We start from the raw sequence: 7,286 nt of genomic DNA, 5'->3' as shown, positions 1-7,286 counted from the left end.
TACAACAATGACAAATGAATGAACATCGTTATTATTTGGTTGCAGATAAAAAGAAAAATCGGATGTAGCAAAGTATAAGTGTAGGTAAGATACCTGGCCTCTTGGATTAAGCTTCATGATATCTTCGCCTTTATGTTCCTGGTCAGAAAAACTGACTAGCTTTTGACCATATCCTGAAAGTCCTTTCTCCTCTAGCACAATCATTGGACGCCAACAAGGAGCGCTGCCTGATCCCCAGTATAAAAAAATATCATGAGCTGCCATTTGGGAAGAGATTTGGAATATTTCTATCCAACGGGTTCGATCATATATTAACAAGGTATGTAACACACGGTGCCGTCGTGGGACAACTTTTTTTCAATGATATATTATATATACTAGATGTCTAACTTGCGGGATTTTATTGGACGAAAAGTGAAGCCGCTTTTTTTGTTTACAAATTGAATCCGCCATTTGTAATAAGGGCAAAAACTATATCCGCCATTTGTAATAAGGGCAAAAACTATATCCGACGTGCGAAATAAAAGTTAAAAATGCACGTTTTTGCCCGAATTAGAAATGGCTCCCACGGCTTCACTTTTCGGATCGAAGTTAGACATCTAGTATATATAATATATCATTGCTTTTTTTATCCTTTTGCCCCTGGGCGTATTTTTCAATCCGGAGACTTCGGGATTGAAAATTATAAATCTCCAATTATAAGAATATGTTTAGGGTTGATGACATGTAGCAAACTTAAGACTTAAAGTCGTACTTCAAACCTGAAGTGTCACTCGAGTCAATGCACAAAGTGAATTTCAACAGAAGTCATATTTGAAAACTGGCAAAAATTTACCGTTTCTCAAGTATGCTTGATAATTAAAGGTGATTATAAATTTTCATGGAAATTGCGCTTAAATATTTCTATGTTATTTCGTAGAAAATTGCTAAGAGTAAACTTTTAAAATTTTCTTTGATAAAGAAAAATATATATTTATCAACCTCCATTTAGATTTTATCTAATTCAATGATTCCCTGGATTTATTGGAGTAATAATTGGAACACATTTGTAAAATAAATCTTGAAAAATTGCAGAGTTGTATTGAAACAGAATGGTATTTTCTTCTTTTAACTGCCTGAAACTTTTATCTGCTTATGTTCAATGGCCTGGAAGTGTTAATGATTCATGAGTTTTTGCTTCCTCAGCATTTACTATTTAAACAAAAATTAGAAGCTCGTCAACATGTTCATGTTATAGGCTCCCAGTGGACATATGACCTCCTAGGAAGTCCAAAGACGTACAAATTTTGTCCGGGCTTCCGCGACCTAATTAGATGCCCATGGAGGTCCGACAAGTTTTTCAACAATGTTGTCCATGAACCACTTCTAAAAGCTGATCCAAGCAAATTCATTTTCGAACTAATCCCCCCAATGGAACTTCATCTGCTTATTGGGATAGTAAATCACTTGTTCAAAGCACTAAAAGAAGCATTGCCAGATGCAGATGAGTGGCCAAAAAGACTCAACATCACAATCCAACCATATCATGGCGGACAATTTGCTGGCAATGATTGCCAAAAACTCCTGAAAAATATTGATGTGATAGATCAGCTCTTAGAGAACCTAAATTCATCAGTTTTGGCCATCATTGATGCATTCAAAAAATTCAGTGCTGTTGTTAGAGCCTGTTTTGGAAATGTCCTTGACAAGGAATATGAAAAAAAAAAATTGAAGAAGTTCGGACATCTTTTTTAAGTCTAGTATTTGTAAGTGTGACCCCAAAAGTGCACATCGTTTTTTTTTCATATTGATGATTTTATCAGAATGAAGAAAAAATCCCTTGGTCCTTTCAGTGAACAATCTTTGGAAGCTCTTCATCACGATTTTCTGTTCAGTGGCAAAGATACAAACATTCAAAATTACATCCACAATATGGAAATTGGCTTGAAAGATGTGTGGTTGAATACAATAGCAAGCACATTTAGGTGAAATATGTCTGTTGCATCTTTAATGAACATTGAAACTTTGCTACTTTAGAATAAGTGTTTATGACCAAAAAAATCAACTGAGAATGTACCTATGGATTTATTTAAACTGATTCAAAAATTTATTTATGAGATTAAATCTTCTTAAATACTTATTTGTTTAACCTGTGTGTAACTGCAGTTTGTAAAAAAAACCCACAGTAAATAAAACCTTTAATATTTAGAATTTTGAAACAGCCTTTGCCAAAGTTTAATTATAGACACTATTTTGATAGTTTTTTTATTTTGCGACAGTGTTTTAAGTTTAGAAATGATTCAAATTCAAAGGAAAAATGGTGGTTAAAGTAATGTTTTCCATTAAAAGCAAGGTCAAAATGACTGACAAGTTCAAAGTAACAATGATTTCCTACACATTGACAGATGGCTTAATTTTTTGTTTTTAAAGCCTTTATGTATAGACTATGCATATCAATAATAGTAATATCAGTATCATTATTTTCCTATTTTTGAGTGTGTATTTTGTGGTTTGAGGCTCTCCTGGCGATAGAGCAAGGAACAAAAAAATCCAAAAAATAAAAGTCTTTTTTTTTTCTTGGACATAGGCAGATGATTTCAATTTTTTTATTTTTTGAAAAATGGATGTATGGGCTACCAAACCCAATTGGTTTTATTTTTTGAGCATGACTTTTATGTTTTGAGGCTCTCCGGACAGGTGTGTTCTACTGAGTGTTTCTATGAAGAACAAAAAAGTTGTAATAAAATTTAAGAATCTATTTAATTAAATTTAAATATTTAAATGAAAAATAGTTCTATATTTTGCTTGTTTTAGAAACGTTTATTTCAGAAAAAGATGGTTTTGACGTAGGCAATATTGAGACACTCATTGGCAACTTGTTAAAACGAGCTATGCCTAAATTGCAAAAAGAAGAAATTGTGTAATATAAAAGCTCTTTTTTTTTGTTACCGCATTTATATTATTTAATCTGTATTTAAACTAGTAAATATATATTTTTTACTTCAAAAAAAACAATTATTCCTAGATTTTAGTGTCAGTAATGCCCAAATACAACGACCATAAGTTTAATTTGGACGTCCGCCAGACGTCGTAATTCGTCCTAAAAGTGTCTAAAAAGGATGTCAGTGAACATCTAATGTGGTCGGACGAAAGATGTTTCATTCGGACGTCCTAAATAGACGTCCTAGATCCAATTTGGATGTCCACTGGACGTCGTTGGATGTCCATATGCCAATTCGGCCAACCTTGCTAACAATATTTAATGACATATTTCTAACCCTGGAAATCAAAGTGAAATCCAATGCAGCTACAGTTTGAGAAGTATGTCAGTTTAATGTTGTTTTAAAAATTGATTTCCTTTCCTTAAGAATGAAACTACAAAGTTCTATAGCTATAATAATTGTCCTGTTTTGTTCTTCACAAGATTGCCTTTCTACATAATGGGAATACAATGAAATACGAAATGGCAATTAGGAAGGTGATGCTAAGGCAAAAGATATTGTTTGGAGAAACAAAGAAAAATCAAAGTCTGGACTAACTTTTTTTAAATCAATAGCTATTTTACAAAATTTATTAACTATTTTACAAAATTTAATATTCCACAAAATTTCATTACAAATTTATATGAATCAATTCCCATGAGAATCGCTTCTGTGATCAATGCAAAAGGCGGACATACGAAGTATTAATTGTTTTTTCTTTTTGTATCATATTTTATTAAATTATTTCTAGATATTTTTGTTTGTAATATATATGTCTATAAGCCTGATTTTTTTTACTTCATAAGTCCTTCATATTTTTACGATAAAATCAAAATTAATTATAAAATTATGGTGGGCTAAAACTTATTCACAGTACTGTATATACATGTACATATATATACACATGTATTTACATTCATGCACATACACTTAACCGCAAAAATTAACGCACCACATAAATTCCGACTTGTTTTGAATAACACTATGCATTTCCCGGATTTTTCAATAACAAAGATGATAATAATTTTTATTGTTACGCGTTTTGCAGGTTTTATTCCGTTTCCCTTATTTAATTTCCAAATTATAGCAGCTTTTCATAAGTAGCATGTTTTGCTGTAATTAAACCTCACTTCTAAAAAAAAAAGTATGTATTGGTTTTAAACTGTTTTAACAGTAGAAAAGATAACTGTCATTTGAGCAACAGATCTGTTCGCAATGCAGCATTCTAGACGAGATTCAAGTCGTGATGAATGTGTTGAAGTTGTTACTTTGTCCAATGAAGGATTAACAAATCACCAACTTGGTAGAAGATTTGGAGTGTATCATACAACAGTCGGTAGGGTTCTACAAAGGTTTTAAGAGACCAATGATCACGCTAGATGACTTGGCCAAGGAAGACCAAGAGCTACCAATGCTGTGGAGGACCAATTTTTAATGCTTTGAACACATAGAGAACAGTTCACTACTGCATGAAGTCTACAAATACAACTTGCTGAGGTTCATGGAACTGCTGTTAGTCAAGATACCATAAGAAGACTTTGTGCTTTAAGTTCACCACCTTGGACAGCAGCTGCTGGTCCCAAATTGTCTGTAGACCGCAAAAGAAACAGACTGGCTTTTGCAAGGAGCATATGAGTTGGTAAATACATGATTGGCGACAGGTCTTATTTACAGATGAGTCGAGGTTTTGTCTTATAAGTTCTGATTGCCGCCCAAGAGTGTACAGAAGACCAAGCAAAAGATATTTTGCTTGTAGCATTCAAGAAACCACTTTATATGGAGGCGGCTCATTGATGGAATGGGACGGAATATCTTTAACAGCTCGCACAGAGCTTTTTATAATTGATGGTGGATGTCCGACTTCTCAACGATACATAGCAGACATTTTAGAACCTTTTTGTGGTACCTTTTGCATTGTTCATTGGAGATGGATTCCTTCTTATGCAGGATAATGCTAGACCACATACAGAACATATTGTTACTGAATACTTAAATAAGGTTAATACTGAAGTTTTGGAGTGACTAGCTTGCAGTCAAGACATGAACCCAATAGAGCATCTTTGGGACCTAATAGGACACCATGTTAGAAGCTAACATCCACCACATAACAGCCTAGACGAGTTGCGACAAAGTCTTTTCTGCGTGTAGGAAGATATCCGTCAAGAAACAATTAGATCTCTAATTGAAAGTATGTTACGGCGCTGTCAGGCTGTAATAACATTAAGAAGTGGTAACATTAGTTATTGATAAGTCAAAAATGTTTCAATTTAAGCTGTATTAGTGTGCATAACAATGATAATCCTTTTACTTTATTTTGTTAAACGAACCATATTTTTAGTTTTAGTTTGTTTTTTTTTTCATCATTCTCAAAGTCAATTTTATTATTATCATCGAAATAATTGTGTTCTATTCTTAATATGTTTGTCAAAATATATGATAATATTGATGACAATTAAAATATATCAAAATCAATAAATGGTGCGTTAATTTTGCGGTTAAGTGTATATATATATATATATATATACAGTGGCGGCTCGTCAATAGGGGCCATAGGGGCCCGGCCCCACTTATATTTATTTAAGATAAAGTATTTGGTAATGTAATTATGTATTTATATATATCTAAACATGCAACTATTAGCCTAAACTATTTGCAGACAGGTTTTATAAAAATAAATAGTTCTAAGTTAGTTCTAATTTTAAACTATATTACTTTATAAGTAATATGTTTATTTGCAATTTATTCAAAGTATTGTAGCGTTATTTTAATTCATTGCCAATAACGGCTGGGCCGATTTTTACTGGCCCTATTTATTTTGTTTGTAGTAATATTATTTTTGATGCGCGCGCAGAATTTGTAGTGCTTTCAGATGGGACGAAAAAACGCACCGCAGGGCCTCATTGAACTGGCCCTTGAAGAAAAGAACCTTAAAAACATCGCTAAGTTCAAAAATTTGCGATATTTTTTGGTTAATATTTGCTGGCCCCACCAAAGTTTAATGTCACCGGCCGCCACTGTATATATATATATATATATATATATATATATATATATATATATATATATATATATATATACAAATGCTCTGAATGTTTTCAACTTATTTCTGAACAATTTGTTCAATCTTGTAAATGGTCTGTTGAAACCTTATACTGGCAGGACCATAAAAGTTTTCACCTCCACAACTTTAAATTGGATTATGTATGGCAAAATACTAACAAAAGAGAATTTTCTTATGAAGGTGCTGAAGAGATAATTCACTATCCCTAGCAAAAGACGAAGCTTTGGAAGTGTAATCACATCCAAAACTTTTGTTTGAGGAAAACAAAAGAGAAAGATAAATAGTGTTCATAGAAAGTTTTTTTTCGTCTGAGTGTTGAAAAGATTGGTAACATTGAGTGGTTCAAATGTTCTTGTTCTTTATGATCTGTTGAGACTCTTTTTGTCTACTTCACAGCATGATTGACGCATGTTTTTGTACACCACAAATGTTTATCTCTTTAAATTCACCAGTAAATAAAAACTTGATCTTCTTTAAATGCAACCTTCTCTGAAATGGATGAAAGATTTGAATAGCATTTAATGATATTTTCTGCAATTGATATAATGAAAATCTTTTTGACACTTGAAGTTTGACTTTGGAAGTCCTTTATTAATTTTTATTTTTGGGCCTCGTGAATGAAAAAATTTTGTCTATCACTTGACAGCAAACTTTGAAAAAAATCACCTCCTTTATCTATGTTTTTCTTAATTAAAACATCGTCTTGTGAAACGTGAATCTAGCATAAATCTTGTGAAATAGTATGAGAACCTAGCACAAATCTCACAAATAATTTGATGTCTAAGAAAAAAAAATTTTAATTTTCTTTTGATTTTCTTTACTTTTTTTGTAAGTTTGGTTTGTTGATTGAAAAAATGACTGTTTTCCTGCTTTGACAAACTCATCTTGAAAATAGCTTTCAACTCCACTGCCCTTGTGTAAAAACTTGTTAAGACATATCGCCACTGTCTAAACCATATCTATATGGTTTAGAAAGTGGCGGATTGAGGTTTAGTGTCGCGGGGGGGGGGGCAAGTCAGTAATTAGGGGGCGACCGGGGTTGGGTGTGGTATTTTAAGCCCCAGAAATTATTTTCCTGAAAATTGCACTTATGGCTAAAACACTTTATAAGTAGTTTTATTTGACTTTTATCATACATATTACATACTGTAAGACACTAAATGACCTAATTTTTTTTTTGAGTTACCTACGTTAATTTTAGTTAAGAATTATCTTTTTTAAAATAAGAAACATTTATCATACCGAAATAGTTCAGTCATTAAAAA

The 7,286-nt window shown here is 32.4% G+C and overlaps 1 long non-coding RNA gene across 3 annotated transcripts; it reads left to right on the top strand.

The window, feature by feature from the left end:
- Positions 1–425: 425 nt before the first annotated feature.
- LOC149881084 (uncharacterized) lies at positions 426–2,542 on the top strand. 3 transcript variants are annotated; one of them, XR_016445487.1, is made up of 3 exons: positions 426–590; positions 715–864; positions 992–2,542. It is a non-coding gene; the product is annotated as an uncharacterized LOC149881084 (long non-coding RNA). The 3 variants fall into 3 exon arrangements; XR_016445486.1 differs by having other exon boundaries at positions 484–602; XR_016445485.1 differs by lacking the exon at positions 426–590 and having other exon boundaries at positions 710–864.
- The last annotated feature ends 4,744 nt before the right edge of the window (positions 2,543–7,286 follow it).

The sequence above is a fragment of the Hydra viridissima genome, unplaced genomic scaffold, assembly GCF_058129835.1.
Source record: "Hydra viridissima isolate aposymbiotic clone 2 unplaced genomic scaffold, HvirCarnegie_v1 scaffold_12, whole genome shotgun sequence".
Taxonomy (NCBI): domain Eukaryota; kingdom Metazoa; phylum Cnidaria; class Hydrozoa; order Anthoathecata; family Hydridae; genus Hydra; species Hydra viridissima.
The sequence above is the reverse complement of the archived record's forward strand: the minus strand, read 5'-3'. Positions and strand labels throughout refer to the sequence as shown.